This window comes from Elephantulus edwardii, unplaced genomic scaffold (genome assembly GCF_000299155.1).
Source record: "Elephantulus edwardii isolate Elephantulus edwardi_28Jun2011 unplaced genomic scaffold, EleEdw1.0 scaffold00036, whole genome shotgun sequence".
Classification (NCBI taxonomy): domain Eukaryota; kingdom Metazoa; phylum Chordata; class Mammalia; order Macroscelidea; family Macroscelididae; genus Elephantulus; species Elephantulus edwardii.
The window spans coordinates 15658040-15676942 of record NW_006399786.1 but is presented as its reverse complement, the minus strand read 5'-3'; the positions used below and the strand labels follow the sequence as shown (position 1 = coordinate 15676942).

Genomic DNA, 18903 nt, shown 5'->3' with positions numbered 1-18903 from the left:
GACTCTAGCTCCTCGCACATTTCATTGTAGTATTTTGCTTTGTCATTCCGAGCAGCCTTTTGGAAACTTCTGTTCAGCTCTTTAGTATCTTGAATTCTTCCTTGTGCTTTGGCTTCTCTACGCTCCAGTGCAATACATATACATTTTTTTTTCATTTGTATACATTGCGTTTCATGCATTCCTTTACTCCCATTTTGTTTCCTAAAATCATTCCCGTACATTGTTTTATAAATCACCATTTATCAATGTTTCCCACTAGAAAGAAATTTGCTAATTATTTCACCGCTCTCTCTGTCCACCAAACTCTGTCACCTTGTGCTTTTACTCCATTTCCACCCTCAAACCCCACCCCCTATTTCCTTTCTTTCATCCTATGGACTTTTGTACACATCTTACTAGTAATCCTTTTACCTTTACAATAATGGCCTTATACAGTATGAGACTGAGTTTGTTCACTCAACTTAATGCTCTCTAGTCTCCCCTTTTTTATATAGTTATTTTTGAAATTGTTCCTTCTGAGTGCTACATAGAGTTCTATCATGCAAATTTACCACAATTTCCCAACTGATTTGTTTTTTGATGCACATTGGGACTGTTTCCATTTTCTTGCTATTGTGAATGATATTACTATGAACATTGGAATACAAATCTCCATTTTTACATCAATTCTATTTTCCTCAAGTTATATTCCTAGCAGTGGAACAGCTGAGTCATATGGGATTTCTATATACAGTTTTTGAGGAAATGGCAAACTACCTTTTAGAGAGGTGTGCCATTTCACCATCCCACCAAGAGTGCATGAGAGTTCCAATCACTCTGCATCCTCCCCAACATTTGCTTGTTTCCTATTAAACTTTGCCTTTGGTAATGGGGTTGGATGGCATCTCATTATGGTTGTGATTTGAATCTCTCTTATTGCTAGAGATTTTGAGTATTTCTTCATGTCTCTGTTAGCTATCCGCACGTCTTCCTCTTTGAGAAGTCTTTCCATGTCTTTTGCTGATTTTGTAATTGCGTCTTTATTCTTTTTCTTGTGGAGGACCTGTAGGATTCTGCAAACTTTCATTATGAGATCCTTGTTTGAGATGGCATTGCCAATGTTTTCCCCCCCAAAAGGGTATGTTCTTTTTACCCTACTGGTAAAAGTTTTTGATACGCACAGGGACATAATTATTAGAAGACCCCATTCATCAATGTTACCATCTGTTAATTGGGCATATTGGGCTGTATTTGCTAACTTCTTTATATCGTAGGTTAAGCTTTCTAGAATTGTCCCATTTTCCCCCCCTTAGGATCTTTATATTTTAGCCTTTAATTCTGTGTCTCTGATCCATCTTGAGTTTTGTGTACAGGGTGATTCTGTTTCAATTTTCTAAAGCTTACAGTCCATTTTTGCCAGCAACATTTGTTGAAGAGGTTGTCATTTCCCCATTTGATAAGTTTTGTTTCCTTGTCAAATAGCAGTTGGCCATAGGTACATGGGTTAATTCCTGGGTTCTTGATTCTATTCCATAGGTCTATGTATGTGTTACTGTACAAATGCCTTACTATTTGGTTATTACATTTAAATAGTAGGTTTTGAAATCAGGGAGGGTTATGCCTCCCACTTCCTTGTTTTTACAAGTTGTTTTTTTTTTCTTTGTTGAGGTCTCTTTCCTTTCCGAATAAGCTTGCCAATTGCCTTTCCTATTTCTTTGAAAAATGAATTTGGTACCTGTATTAAGATTGCATTAACCTTGTAGATTGTTTTTGGTAGTATTATCATGTTTACTATATTGGGTCTTTCTATCCATGAACAAGGAACTTTTTGCAGTAGTGTTTTGTAGTTTTCTTTAAAAAATCTTTGCTGTCTATGGTTAGATTTAATGCCACTGTGCCAACTGGCACATCATGATAGATGGTGAAGAAATTGAGATTGTCAACCTTTTCAACTTACTCTAGTCTACATCCTTGGAGCCCGGAATGTCTGCTGTCAACGACCTTTCCAGTGTACAGATATGTAAATATTTCAGTCTAGGACTAAGATTCACCTGATCCAGGTCATGTACTTTGAAATTATTTACTATGTATCAGTTATCTGAACAATAAATAAGGATATCAAAGAAGAATCAATGCCTTTGATTTGTAGTTCTGTAGAAGAGAATTGAACATACATATCTTGGATTCCCAAGAGAACAAACAGGTCTGTTCTGGAGAGGGTAAAACTAGCTTGCTCTTTGGGGCAAAGATTTTGACACTCCATCACATATACTGTGAGCATGTTGCCAGGAGGGAACAGTCTTTGGAGAAAGACACCATGTTTAGAATCATGGAAAGACAAAACAGGAAAAAGAAGACTTTGGATGAGATGAAATGACACAGTGACTAAGGAAATAAGGATGGGTGTGTCAGAGACCATGAAATTGGCTCAGGATAGGATAGTTACAGCTATTACTATACATAAGGTTTTAATGTGTCACGGGTAACTTGACGATACATAACAACAACAATCTTAATTTGTGATTGTCTATGGTAACTGGTATTGCTTTCTTAGTTTCCTTTTTTGTATTTTATTTGTTACTGTTGAGGAATCCACTTAACTTTATATATTTATTTTCTGTTCTACTGATTTGGTCTATTGTTGAGTACCATCAAATAGGAATTGACCCATAGCTGACCCTCCAGTGGGTTTGAAGGCTGTTAATCACAGGGGAGGGGATGACCCATCTTTCTTCTGCCGAGCAGCTGGTGGATTTGACCCATAAACCTTCAAAATTGCAGTGACATTGCTTACCACTAGGCCACCAGGGCTTTTAATTAAGTAGGTATAATAGGTCTACAAGGTTTTTTTGTTGAATCCTTGATGTTTTCTGTTTACATTATTATAGTCTCTGTACATAGCTCCAGTTTTACCACATCTTTGGAAATTTGGATGCCTCTAATTCCCTTCTGTTTTCATTTTGCCCTGCTAAATAATACAAATAAAATATTGAAGAACAGCAGTGAATGTGGGCGGCCTTGCCTGGTTCCTGGTTGCAAGTGGAACACCTTTAGTCTTTCTTTATTGAGAATGATGTTAACTCTTGGATTTGTATATATGTTTTGCACTAGTTGAGGAAATTCCCCTCGATTCCTATTTTGCTGAGTGTTTTAATTAGGAAAGTGTGTTGGATTTTGTTAAAGGCACTTCCAGATCATGTGGTTCTTGTTTTCTGCTTTGTTAATGTGATAAATTATAATGGTTTTTTTTATGTGGAACACATATTCTTATATACAGACTATGAATCCCACTTGGTTACGATTAAATATTTTTTTATGAACAATTGGATTCAATTGCCCAAGATTCTGTGAAGATTTTTTTTTGCATCTACATTCATGAGAGACACTAATCAGTGATTTTCTTTTTTGGTAATGTCTTTGTCTGGATTTGGTATTAGGGTTATATATGCCCCTTCCAAAGGAAGGTGAATTAATAGAGTGCAGAAATTATCAAACAATATTATTAATATCACATATAAACAAGATTCTTCAGAAATTATCAAAAAACAATTGGAGCAATATGTCAACAGAGAACTGCCAGATGTGCAGGCTGGATTTAGAAGAAGTCGTAGTACCAGGGATATTATAGCTAATGTTAGATGGATCTTAGCAGAAAGCAGAGAATACCAGAAGGATGTCTATCCGTGCTTCATTGACTATGCAAAGGCTTTTGACTGTATGGATCACAAGACACTATAGCTGACTCTGAGAAGAATGGGAATCCCAGAATATTTGATTGTGCTTCTTTAAAACCTATAGTTGGACCAAGAGACAGTCATCAGAACAGAGCAAGGAGACACTACATGGTTCAAAATCAAGAAGGGGGTCCATTAGGGATGTATTCTGTCTCCATACCTTTTCAATCTGTATGCAGAACAGATCATCCAAGGTGTGGGGCTGTAGGAGGAGTAATGTGACATCAGGATTGGTGGAGGAATCATCAACAACCTGCATTATGCAGATGACACAACACTGCTTGTTGAAACTGAGGAGGACCTGAAGCACTTGCTGCAGAAGGTCAAGGACTGAAGCCTTCAATATGGATTGAAGTTCAACATCGAGAAGACAAAGATTCTCACCACTGGGTGAATTGGCAGCATAAGTATGAATGGTGAAGAGATTGCAATAGTTAATAGTGTTCGTTTGTTTGGCTCCACAGTCAACACTCTTGATACCAGCAGCCAGGAAATCAAGAAATTAATTGCATTGGGAAAGTCATCTGTCAGGGATCTCTCAACAGTACTGAAGAACAATGACATCAAGCTGGAGACTAAGGTGTGCCTGATCCAGGCTATAGTCTTCCAAATTATGTGCTATGCATCAGAGAGTTTGACAGTGACTAGGGGTGATAGAGAATTGATGCATTTGAGCTATAGTGCTGGAGAAGAGCATTGAATATACCATGGACTGCTAGGAGAACAAACAGGTTTGACCTGGAGAAGGTGAAGCCAGAATGCTCCTTGGAGTCAAGGATTCTGAAGCTTCATTTGACATAATCTGGGCATGCTGCAAGGAGGGACTGGTCCTTGGAGAAGGACATCATGTTTGGGAGAGTGGAGCAGCAGTGCAGGAGAGGAAGACCCTCAATGATATGGATTGATTCTGTGATTGGGGTGGTGGGAGCGAGTGTATCAAAGACGGTGAGGTTGATACAGCATATAGCAGCATTTACGGTACTTGTACATAGACTCGTTATAAATTATAAGTGACTCGACAGCACATAACAACAACATGCTTCATAGAATTGATCTAGGAGTGTTCCTTCATTTTCTACTATTTTAAAAATAATTTTGGTGATAGAATTTCTCTGAATGGGTTTGTATTTTAGGAATCTGTGCTGAATTGCTGGATTTGGAAACTTCGAATCATGCCTATCAGAAATATTACTTGTTTTGGTTTGTTTTTAATCTTCTTCAAAGAAAATACAAGTTAGACACATGTATACAATACTCTTCTGAGAAAAAGAAAATATTGAGAACAATAAGATAAATGTATTTACACTTTTTCTAACACATTTATTATGTGGTTTATAAATGAGAGAGGAAACTGTTCTTATTCTCAAATATAAAAAAAAGCCTATATGTCAATCTTTCAGCAGAAGAAATACAAAGATTCATCCATAAGTGTATATTCCTTTATTTTAAAGGTGTTCATTTCAGCATGTTAAAATTAGTAACTTTTGAAAAGTTTTACACCTCTAAGCCACTGACTTTATATATACAACACTGAATTTATATAAGACATTATGCAATATAAAAGTGCGGGGTGTTTTTCTTAGGATGAGATATTTTGAGAAAAAAATAAAACAAACATTAAAATTTGGACAGTTTATTAAAATTATTCTGTATTTAGATTACTGTGTTGATTTTGACCTTTGTGCAATGATAAAAAGTAAAACAAGCTAAAAATCTCAACAGGGAATTACTAGTAAAGATGACTTTAAAAGATAACACTGTTACAGCATAAGCTAAAATACAGTTGAAAAAGATAAAGACACATGTCAGGGGATAAACAAACACCAGAGTACAAATATATCCCTTTGATGAAATCAGACATCATAAATCACTCATTCAAAGGCATATTTGTTCAGTGTCAATATGGATAAGAGATGTAACTTGTTCTCAAAAATAAGGTATAAAGTAAGCATCAGATAGGAAGAATAAGAAATGGACAAATGGCAAAAATCACAAGTTAGAAAACATATAGAGATAAGAACTGGGAGAAAAAAAAAATCAACTGAACTAGTCCCTTTTGTTAGTGATATGGGCGTGCTCTGTATTTGTATATGTGGTGTAAGTATGTATCTTCCTTTTTTTTTATTCTTTTATTATTTTGTGTGTGTGTATCGTCAAATCGGATCTGACTGGTACAAGAGGATATTGCCTCTCCTTCTCCAGCAGAGCATCTGGTGGATTTGAACCACGTACCTCTGGGATTGCAGTGCAGCTTCTTGACACTAGGCCACCAGAGCTCCCTTGTATCTTCCTTTTGAAGTATTTGTCCATTCATTTTTGTGGGGTGTATAGGTCTGATTGAAAACATAAAAAGACAATAATGCATTTTAATATGTGTAGCCATCTCATGAGACAAAGAAGGGAAAGACCATACCCTTGGGCTATTGATTTCATCTTACTTGGATCCACAATCTAAACTCTCTATATGTGCAGTCAGACGATCAGAAGACATACTGCTTTGGACAAGTTGGCTATCAAGAACATCACTAAAATACTGTAATGTAATGGTGTTGGACTGAAAAGTAAACTGTGCCTAATTTAGGTCGTAGTCTTTTCAATTATTTTCGTGTATCCTAAAGTTGGACAATGAATAAGGATGACAGAAGAAGAATTGACACCACTGAGTTGTGGTTCTGGAGAAGAGTACTGAATATTCTATGGTCCACCAATAGAACAAACAGGTATGTCTTAGAAAAGATAGACTCCCCAGTGCTCCCTGGAGGCAAGGATGATGAAGATTTATCTCTCATAGTTTGGATATGTTTCAAAGAGAGGCCATTTCTTTGTGTCCCTCCATCCTCTGAGCAGGATGTCATGGTTTGAAAGATGGAGGTTCTGTATAAGATGGAAAGACATTCAATAAGATAAACTGACATAGTGACTGTAGCAATAAGCTCAAGTGTATACAAAATGATGAGAATGATACAGGAAATAACAAGATCCAGATCTATTATTTCTATGGTCTCTATGAGTCATATTTACTTAAAAGCATGTAATAATAACAACAGGACTATTAAATACAGTTAGGAATGCACAATCTGGAAATGATAAGATCGATGAATGAGACCCTCTAAACATTAAATCTCTGTAATCATCAAAAACTTGTCAACAGGGTGGGGGAAAAAAAGAAAGCCTACTGACTGGGAACAAACATTTGGCAATACCATTTCAGACAAGGGTTTCCTAAAAAAAGTTTGCAGAATACTCCTGGGCCACCAGATGAAAAAGAATGATGACTCTATTACAAAACAGGCAAAAGATATGGAAAAACTTTACACAGACAAAGACATTCAGGTGGCCAACAGACATATGAAGAAATTCTCAAAATCACTGGCAATGAGAGAAATGCAAATCAAGACCACACTGAGATACCATCTCACCCCAGTAGTAGTGGCAAAGTTTAGTAGGGAAGCAAGCAATAAAAGTTGATTAGGATGTGGAGAAGTGGAAATTCTCATATACTTTTGGTGAGATTGTAAAATGGTGCAACCACTCTGGAACTCTTGAAGACAGTTCAGCTTGTCCTCAAAGAAAATATGACCTTGAGTCTATCCCAACCGAGTTTCAGAATCATCTTAAGGACAGGTTTGAGGCCTTGAACACTAATGAGTGAAGACCAGATGGTTATGGGAGGAGATCAAGAATATCATTAGGAAGAGCACAAAAGGTCATTACAAAGACAGAGAAGGAAGAAAAGACAAAAAGGGATGTCAGACGAGACTCTGAATATTGCACTAGAGTGCTGAAAAGCCAAAGCAGAGGGAAGAAATCAAGACATTAAGGAGCTGAACAGAAGATTTCAAAAGGAAGTGCGGGAAGACAAAGTATTATAATGAAATGTGCAACGAGCTGGAGTCAGAAAATCAAATGGGCCAAAATCACTCAACATTTCTTAAGCACAAGAAACTGAAGAAGAAATTCAAGCATTGAGTTGCAATACTGAAGAATGCTTTGGGCAGAATATTAAATTACCCTAGAAATATTAGAATATGGAAAGAGTATACAGTCACTATATCAAGAGGAATTGGCAGACACAGTTGAATTTCATGAAACAACATATGAGCAAGAGCCTGTGGTGAGGAAGGAGCAGTTCAAATTGCTTTGAAAGAGTTGACTAAAAATAAGGCCCCAGGAATTGATGGTAAGCCAAAAGATATATTTCAAATAACAAGTGCTGCCCTAGATGTGCTCACCAAGTTGTGTCAAGAAATCTGACATGCAACCATTTGGCCAAATGACTGGAAGAGATCCATATTTGTTCCCATTCCAAAGAAAAGTGATACAAAAGAGTATAGAAATTATCAAAGCGTATCAATACCACATGCAAGTAAGATTCTGCTAAAGATTATCCAAAAATTACTGGAACAGCACATCAACAGAGAACTACAAGAGTGCAGACTGTTTTTGGAAGGGGTTGTGATACTAGCGACATTGTAGCTAATGTTAGATGGATCTTGGCTGAAAGCAGGGAGTACCAGAATAATGTCTATCTGTGTCTCATTGATTATGCAAGGGTGTTTGACTGTGTGGATCACAACAAACTGTGGCTAACTGAGAAGAGTCAAATCTCAGAACGCTTTAGCATGTCAATGTGAAACCTATACTTGGAACAGGAGGCAGTTGTCAGAACAGAGCAAGGAAACAGTGTATCATTCAAAATTGAGAAGGGTGTCCACCAAGCATGTATCCTACTACCAGGGATGTTTCCTGTCTCCAAACCTTTTCAATCTTAATGCAGAGCAGATTATCTGGGAGGCTGGGCTCTATGAGGAGAAATGTGGCATCAGGTTTGGAGAAAGACTCATCAATAATCTGTGTTATGCAGATGACACAACCCTACTTGTTGAAACTGAGAAATACCTTAGGCACTTGCTGTGGAAGTTCAGGGACTGCAGCCTTCAGTATGGATTGAGGGTCAATATCAAGAAAACAAAGATTCTCACTACTGGAACGATTGACAGCATCGTGATGGATGGTGAAGAGATTGAGATTGTTGATATCTACATTTTGACTGGCTCCACAATCAACACTCTTGGCACCAACAGCCAGGAAATTAAAAGATGTATTGTGATGCCAAAGTCTTGGTTAGAAACATCTCTAAAGTACTGAAGAGCAACCATTTCAGTCTGGAGACTAAAGTGTGCCTGATAAAGGCCATGATCTTTGCAGTCACTTGCTATGCATCAGAGAGCTGGACAATGACTAGAGATGACAAAAAGAGAGTTGATACCTTTGAGCTGTGGTATTGGAGAAAAGTATTGAATATACCATGTACTGCTAAAAGAAGAAAAGGCTTGTCTTAGAGAGGCTGAAGCCAGGCTGCTCCTTGGATGCAAGGATTCTGAAGCTTCATCTGATATACTTTGGAAATGTTGCAAGGAAGGGCCAGTCTTTGTAGAGGGATGTCATGTTTGGGAGGTTGGAAGAACAGTATAGAAGAGGAAGATCTTCTATGAGATGGATTGATTCAGTGACTGTGGTAATAGGGGGTAGGTGTGTCAGAAACAGTGAGATCGGCCCAGGATAGAGCAGGGTTTAGGGCTGTTGTATATAGGATCCTTATGAGTCACAGGTGACTCAATGGCACATAACAACAACAAAAACAACAATGTATGGGAATGATTGTATGAAACATAATGTGAATGAAGAATAATATGAAACACAATATATATGAACTTTGCAGGGAAACAAATTTAAAATAAAAAATATGGGTATGGGTCAAGGTTGTATCCTCTCACCGTGTCTATTGAATCTGTACACTGAGCAAATTATTTGTGAAGCTGGACTTTATAATGAACAATAATATGGCATCAAGATTGGAGGAAGACATCAATAACCTTCATTATGGAAATGATACAACCTCACTCTCTGAAAGTGAGGAGGACTTGAAACATTTGCTACAGAAGATCAACGAATTCAGTCTTTACTATGGATTGCATCTCAACTTCAAGAAAACAAAAATTCTTACCACTGGACCAATAAGCAACATCAAAATAGATGGAGAAAAGATTGAGACTGCCAATGATTTCATCTTTCCGGTATCCGCAATCAATACACATGATACTAATAGTCAGCAGATCAGGAGATGCATTGCACTGGAAAGTCTGCAGTTAGGGAACTCTCCAAATTACTGAGAAGCAGTGATGTTAGTTTGAGGATTTAGATGTGTTTGATTCAGACCACAGTCTTTAAAATCATTTGCTATGCTGCTGAGAGTTATACAATGAATAAGGATGTCAGAAGAAAAAATGATGCCATTAAACTATGGTTTTGGAGGAGAATACTGAATATCCCACTGATTGACTAAATCGCAAACAGATAGGTCTTGGAGAAGGTGCAGCCAGAGCGCTCTTTGGAGGTGAGAATGGCAAATCTTCATCTCTTTTTATTTGGGTTTTATGCTAGGAGAAGCTAATCCTTGGTGAAGGACATCATGCTTGGAAATATTGGGTGACTGTGAAAGAGAGGAAGATTTTCGATCAGAAGGATTGACAGTAACTGTAGTAACTGGTTTGTGTGGGTCAGAGACTGTGAAGGAAAAGGTTATTTGTGGATGTGATGAAGGTTTGGGAAAAAATGTATTAATTTTATAGAGTTATGATTGCTGTTTTGTACCATACAGTCAGAACCGACCCATAGCTGATCCTCCTGTAGGACTTGTGATATTTTAAAATCACTCCTCTGTCTTTTCAACTTGTGAGGTCCAGTCTCTACATGTGTTGTTATATACTCTTCTCCATCATATTCAATCATATAGTGTTTTCTGCATCATGTGTAATATGTTCTACTTTCATTATTTAGTTTCCATCATTTGCATTTCATCTGTCATTAGAATAACATAGTTATACAGCTTTATTTGTCTGATAATTGATTATTTTCATGTTTGCACGGATATTGTATTCAATCTATATTTCCTTGCTTAGTTTAAACAAATCATAATCATATAATGAAAAATTAAAGCTGCCCTATCTTGATACAGAGTAGTTAATAAAGACCAGACATGGTCAAAATGACAACATATTTAATTTTAATTACTTCAAATTGGTTAAAAAATAGGTGAGCCACTATTAAAACGGCAACTTGTGATTGCCAGCATTAGCAACTGAATGAAAAGTAATAACCAAACAGTGACAAGGACTACACAATACAAATAACATATATTGTAGCCATTTGTTTTAAAAAAAGAGTATTATTATCAGCCTCGGTTACTTGGATTGACTCTAAGTTTAACTGTTTTCCTCCATCCCACGAAAGGTTTCATAATACCATGATTTTTCAGTAAGAAAATCATGATGGTTGGTTACTCTACTTCAAGATATCCTCTGACCCTGTGATATAAAGTTGGCTACATTGGAAGCATTCTTATAAAAAATGGCAGATTTATATGCTTTAAATTTATTTTTTTATTTCTTCATAAAATGATTTACATGTTATTGATAAATTTCTATCTTTTCATACAATATAACTTTAGTCAATATAACATTATCTGTCAGTATAGACTAACATATAGTAGTATCAAAGCAAAAAATCAGCTTTGCGAGAAAGTAGATATGGAAGAATGCTCTTGACCATGAGACCCATTGGTATCACTACATACTAAACCAATTAGAAGTTATTACTGTTATATAATATTGTAACTGTCTGTCCAAGGTAAGGAATATTGTCATTTTAGAATTAATCTGTAATTGGATGTAATCTTTTAGAATGTCATATTTTTTTCCTACCCAAAATCTGTTCCACATTGTGAACTCTCATATATTCCATTATTCTCACTCATTAAAGACTCACTTAAAATAAAAACCTATTCAAACTTTAGAAAAATAGCTTCCCACACAAGTTTATTGATTGGACCTCAGTAATGATCAAGGTTGGTTATTGAAGACAATAGATTTACAGTTTAGCTTTTCCTTCAAGGAAACAAGTAACAAGAAATAGTGGTGAGAGTCTAAAAAAAATCTAATCTTTCAATCATTCAACAAATGCTCTAGCTATCAACCTTAAAAAATTGTCCTTCCCAAGACTATCTACTTACAGTAATCAATTGAGGTTGTGAAAAGAAAAAAAAAATCTTACATAATCATAGGGAATTTATGCTCAATATTTTTTTAGGGTTTACTGTTGTGTTGTCCAAAACTATTCAACTTTTTCCTTGTTGAGCCCTAATAAATAGTTTACACTTCAAACTCCATCCAAATGTCTACTTCCAGAGAAATGTATGTATGACAGTTAGACAGTCATTCAATGTTTAACAATCCCTTTCACCACCTCTCAAAACTGCATTCTGCAACAAAAATTAATAGTGTGCTAACTTGTCATGTTATTTTCTTCACTTAGAAAACTGTACTGGAAGAGGCATTAGAGTTCACCAAATATTTTTGAGTGAGTCTTGAAGATGTGTTATTAACAATCAGTAGTTAAACAAGTTGATGTGTCTCTACAAGTGCCTGTATTGTTGACTTATAAACTCCAAGTTTCTGTAGATCAAATAGAATAGTCCTTCTATAATTGAAAAAGAAGCCCATTTAAATCAAGATGTTTACTTGGAAATAAACTTGTAGCTTCTTCAAACTCAGAATTAAGAAGGTAGTAAGTTAAAACAAAGAACAAAAAGACCTTGCAGAAAAAAATTTAAAAGTGAAATATCTAATCCTAACCAGTCTTTAATATGTCCAGACCAAACAAAAATCATGTTGATTGTAAGAAGTTATGATCGCCTAACAGACGTAGAAAAGTCAGCCTCCTAATACGAAGAATATTGAACAAACATGAAGGTGGTTTAAAATATTAAGAGAGCTACTAAATCCTAATTCCATTATTCTTGCTTTCAAACCATAAGCTGAAGAAATTCTGTGATATTAGCTTAAAAGTTAGCTTTTTTAACCATTGTTAGTTAAGCCCCATTGATCTTCAGCTACGTTAACTTCAGACAAATGGTCTTGCAAATCATGAATAGATGTGGGATTCTGATAAAATAAAGAATATGTGTACACATGAGGAAGCAACTTGAGGCAAGCAAGACATGTGGTAGTAAGACTTAAGTGAGACTGGAGCAGACCCTGTGGTGGACCCCTGGTGATGGTATTAGAAAAGCTGCTGCAAAGTGTAAGCAGAAGAGCTCAGAGATAAAGAACACAAACTCTTTGCTGTTCTTGCAAGATGCTTGAAGGAGAAGCTGAAGTAAAACTTGCTGGATGCTTGTTTGCTTAGAGGCAAACCTGGATGATTTTATTTGACTACTGAACTGAAAACAGAAGCTGGACTGATTGAGGAATTGTGACTTGGAACTTCTAGACTAAAATTTGGATTTGTATTGTGAGACATTCTTTGCCTCCCCAACTCTACAACTTCCTTCCCTAATAAGCTCCATTGTTGGCTACCATAACTGTGAGTCAGCAAGGAATTAGTAAACCTCTTGTTCTTGAGGCTCTAGAGGCACGATGAGGTTGGGCTAAGCGCTCTTTATTTGTTTTCTTCTTTGGGGCAGTGAAGTGCTGTCTAGTCTTATTATCTTTCTGAGAGATGCTCAAGGTCCTGTGCCTCTATGTTCCATTTTCTCCTCTTTAGACAAATACCATTTTTGGCTTTTGCTACATCTAAACCCAGAGAAAGCTTTCTTAACACAGAGTCAGTACAATACTAGGACAGGAGATAATTTCTATTATGATTGGCCTTTCACTTTATCTCACTTTTTGCCACATGTATATGATTGCATCTGTAAAAATATACACTATTATATACAATATATTTACATAAGTGAGATGAGTCTTATCCATGCCATAGTATTTTGAATTATGTTATATGCATCTGAAAGTTGAACAGTAAATAAGGATGACAGAAGAATTTTAAAAGTTTAGAGAAATCACTGTCAAAATTAAGAATGCATTCCCCTCTAGAACAAACTAAAAAAAAGTGCAGAATTAGAAATAAAACATAAGTAGCAAATATAAATCCTGATTATTATAAGTATTTAACAAAGAGATACTCCAAGTGTAAAGGAGTTGAATTGACATCAAATGGGAGACATAATTAGTGGAATAGAAAAAAAGCTTTTATTAATAATTTGCTAGAAGAACAATCATATAAAAGAACAAAGTTAAGAATGATGTGGATGCCATTGAGAGAATCAATCAGAGGAACAACCAGAACTCCAGGATAGAAAGAGAAATGAACAAAGAAGATAGTTAAAGATTCATTGATAGAAAACTTTATTATTATGAAAAATGAGATAATGTGCATTAAAGTAGATGAATTAGAACTAAATGGATAGATATAATAAGAAAATCACACACATACTATAAGTGAACTTTGCAAAACTAAAGACAAAGAGAAATTGTCCTAAACACCTCAGAAAAAGAAAAACTACCTTCAAAGGAAAACTAATATGACTAAGCTTTAATTTCTTAGGTGAAACCATGCACTGAAGAAGGCAAGGGAATTAAATACATAAATTCCAGGGAAAGAAATTGTTGCTGAAGTTTTCATATCCAGAAAATTTGCCTATAACGTGTTATAGCAAAATTATAATATCTCCAGACAAGGATAGTAAGAGAATTTGTGAATGCAAGACCAATAATAAAATGATTATAAAGGACACTCCTTCAAATAAGAGAACAATGTCATTCAGTAAATGGAGATTAAGGTTCTTTATAATATCATTGGAAAACCAATCAAATAAAAATCTTAAGATCATTGCCATAAAATTTGATGCTCTGTATTCTAATGACCAAAGATCAGACAAGTTGTGGAATAACATCAGGGACATCATCCAGGAAGAAAGCAAAAAAATCATTAAAGGCACAAGAAAGAAAATACCAAAGAGCTGGTCAGAAGAAATTCTGAAACTTCTTCTTCAATTTTTTTAATTTTTTTTTATTATAGGATCTTGAGTCAAACTTATTCAAAGCTGACCCTCCAGAGGGTTTTCAGAGACTGTACATTGCACAGGGGGAGATTTTCCTTTTCTCTCTCTCAAAGCAGCTGCTAGATTTGAATGCCTGGATGAGACTGATTGGCATAGTGACTGTGGAAATGGGGTCAAGTGAATCAGAGATAATGAGATTGCTATTCTTAGGATCTCTGGGAGTTGCACTCAACTCAATTGCACCTAACAATAGCAAGAACTAGAGAACTTTTAAATGTTGTTTACCATTTACCGTTGAGTCACTTGTGACTCTTAGTGACCCTATGTACAACAGCTCTGAATCCTGCTCTATCCCTAGCCAATCTTACTGTCTCTGACACATTTACTCCCATTATCTCTGTCACTGAGTCAATCCATCTCATCGAGGGTCCTCTTGTCTTCTGCTCTCTCTCCACCTTCCCAAGAATGATGTCCCTCTCCAAGGACTTGTCCCTCCTTGCAACATACCTAAAGTATGTCAGAGGGAGCTTCTGAATCTTTGCCTTCAAGGAGCAGCAGCCTGGTTATATGTAAAACCTATATGTAGACCAAGAAACAGTTGTTTAAACACAAGGAGACATTAAATAGTTTAAATCAGGTAAGTTGTGAATCAAGGTTATATCCTTACTCTACAACTGTTCAGTTTGATTAGTTATCAAATAATGTGAAAAGTTAAATTGTGTGAAGAATAATGTGGCCTTATGTTTGCAGTAAAACTAATCAACAACTTATGTAGATGACAAAATTTTCTTTGCACACCTAGAAGACTTGAAATGCTTCCTGAAGAAAATAAAAAGACTACAGCCTTCAATATGGAATATATCTCCACAGCAAGAAAACAAGGATTCTTACAATAGGGTCAACAGGCAGCATTAAGTACACCGAATAAATGATACAATTATTGAATTTGTTGTAGCTTTGAAGCAATAATCAATGCTTGAGCATGAAAATAACCTTGATTGTTTATATTGTGCAACAAGCCTATAACTTTGATGAAATAAAAAAAATACTTCAAAGTACACAACTGTGTGCCCCCCAAGATCATTAATTGCTACATTACATAAGATATTTAAGTTAGAATTTTCAGAAGAAAATATATCTGATAGGTTTCTAAAGTGCTAAATGTATCTTTGAAAATTCATAATTAGGCATTTGAATGTCTACAGAGTTTTGTATTTTGAGTTTTATTAAAAATTTCGCAAAACAGTGACGAAAACTGCTATTGCTAGATGACAACTCATTACCAAATTATGTAGTTACAAAAGATTACTTTATTTTTGTATTTTAAGAATTATCTGAGAGAGAAAATAGTGCCCACAGATTACAGTAATTACAGTCAAGCTGCAGCCCAAAAGGGCTACTGTGCCTACACTGCCTAGTACACTCAAGGATACGCACAGAACACCCAGCAAGCACATGAGAAATAAAGTCATGAAACCTATGGACAACCCACTAATGTCAACTATATCCAGGCTCAGACCAGGGCAATCTATGGGCAGATTGCCTATGAAACTTCATACGGACAGCATTCTACTGGTTTTCATACTCCAGCTGGCCTACAGCCAGCCAGTCCAGGGATAGAGCCCTGGTGATTATGATACCACCATTGCTACAGTGATGACCACCCAGGCATCTTATGCAGCTCATTCTGCATTTGATGCTCAGCTTGCCTGCCTCTCCAACATAGAGGCAGCTGTCAGCAGTCACTACACCTGCAAGAACATAAGATGGTATCAAGACTGCTGAGACAAGCTAACATCATTCTAGCACAGGAGATTGCAACCAGCCCAGCATGAAATATGGACTACCCCCTAGCTACAATTATCCCCAGCTACCTGGGAGCTACTCCATGCAGCCAGTCAGCACACCTCCATCCTAGACTCCTACCAGCTATTCCTCTTCACAACCAACTGGCTATGATCAAAGTAGTTACTCTCAGCAGAACATCTATGAACATCCGAGCAGCTACAAACAGCAGAGCAGCTATGAGCAACGTCCACCCACTAGTTAGCCCCCGCTCCCCACTGGATCCTAAATCCAGGCTCCAAGTCAATAAAGCCAACAAAGCAGCAGTCACTAGCAACTGAGTACATTCTTTCTGATAGGACTACTCCAGTATCATAGGTATTTAGGGGAAGGAGTCTGGAGGATTGTTCAGAGCAGGAGAGAACTGGAGCATGAATGGCCCTGATAACCAAGGCATGGAAAGAGGGGTATTTGATCATGGAAGCATGGGCAGATGTGAGTAGGGAGGAGGACATGGCAGAATGAAAAGTGCTCGAGAGTGCAATGGCTTCAATAAGCCTGGTGGACCCACAGATAGAGGCTAGATACTGATTTAGGACCACCTGTGGATCCAGATGAATACTGACCACAAACAGTGTGATTTATGTACAGGATTAAATGACATTGTGACTTCAGATGATCTGACAGACTTCCTTAAGCAGTATGAGGTTGTTAAGGTGAACAAGAAGAGAACTGGGAAGCCCTTGATCCATATCTATCTGGGCATGGGAATGGAAAGCCACAAGACCATGCTACAGGGTCCCATGAAAATCCCCGCCTGCTGAGGCCACTCAGAAGTGGTTTGATGGGAAAGATTTCCAATGGACTAAGCTTCTTATTGCTAGGAAGAAGCTTCCCATGAAAAACATGTATGGTGGAGGTCAAGGAGGGGGGGGTCCCATGGGCCCCATGGGAGGCCATGGAAGAGACAGAGGATGCTTCTCCCGGTAAAGACCTACAGGTTCCTAAGGGAACACAACTGGAGGAGGAAACTTTCAACACCAAACTGGAGATTGACAATGCCCAAATCTATGTTGTAGAAACCAGAACTTCACCTGGAGAACAGAGCACAATCAGCGTAAGGCCCCCATACTTGAAAGTTTCCTCCCACCACCCTTTCCACCTTTGGGTGGTGACTATGACAGAGCTGGCTCTGATGGCATGAGCAGCAGAAGAGGTGGCCTCGTGGACAGTGTGGTCCTGGTAGAATGTTCAGAGGTGATCGTGGTAGAGACAGAGGTGGCTTCCACGGCAGCTGGAGTATGGACCCAGAGGGCTTTGGTGGAGGAATATGCAGAGGTGTGGGGACCTCCCTGCATCTTTGATAGAAGAGATAGGAGAACAAAGAGGAGAGCATGGAGGACCTGGGAGGAGGAATAAAGGTGAGAACCACCAGGACCACAGTAATCAGCTCTATTAGATGAGACCCTGTAGAGCTGCACTGTCTACCAGATTTATATTTTAAACAAGAACATGTTCTTAATGCATAGTGCCATATTTATAATGTTGGCCACAGCATTATGGTTATACTGTGTCTATATTTTAATATTTTCCACCATTTGTGGAAGAAAACTCAGAACACTAAAACAAGTTATATGGTAAAGAACAACAAAAAATTACCCTCAATTCATTATTGGCTGTGATAAAACAACTAACTATACCCCAACTCACTTAGTGATTCTCATCACTTGTACTAAAATTATTAAATCATGATTTGCCATTTTCATGCATCATATTAATGAATGTACTAGCTTATCACTGTATATCTCACTAGGAACTTTGAATTCATTTTTATCAACAATAACTTCTCTGCAAGAGGTGTAATATATAAAAGTTCAATACTAAGTATTTCTGCAGATGGAAGAGATGAAGAATGTACAAATAGTAAAAGATACTCACTGACCTTCTGTTTCTAAGACAGCATTTCATTAATCACCATCCAGTATAAATAGGATTCATCCATTACCCTGAGGTTTCCACAAAAAACCCGAAGTATAAAATGTCAAGCTGGTTTTAACCTCAGAAACATGAACAAGGGCATTTATTCCTTCAGTGTGTACTATCAGAATTCTTTGTGGCTTCATTCTCCTCTTACTAATGCCCCTGTGGGAAGCCTCAAAGGACAATTACGATTACCAAATAGGGCATATAATGCTGCTAAGGAGTTCTAGGAACACAATAACAAAGTCATCTGTTGCTAACCAGAAGGTTGACATTCATATCTGCCAGGGGCTTTTTGGGAGGAATAATCAGGCAAATTACTCCAATAAGGATTTCAACCAAGCAATCCCTATTAGACGGTTGTATTTTGTCATTCTGGGTTATTATGAGTTGGAATTTAAGTTCAGTGAGAAGTTTAAATTTCAATTTCTCTGTAAAGAGCAAAAAGTTCAGTTAGTTTATATACATGTGTGTATGTATACACACACACACACACACATATATATATGTAGTGTGTGTGTGTAT

At 37.0% G+C, this 18903-nt stretch overlaps 1 pseudogene; it reads left to right on the top strand.

The window, feature by feature from the left end:
• The window catches only part of LOC102852327, a 57800-nt pseudogene extending 40578 nt beyond the window's left edge, over positions 1-17222 (top strand).
• The last annotated feature ends 1681 nt before the right edge of the window (positions 17223-18903 follow it).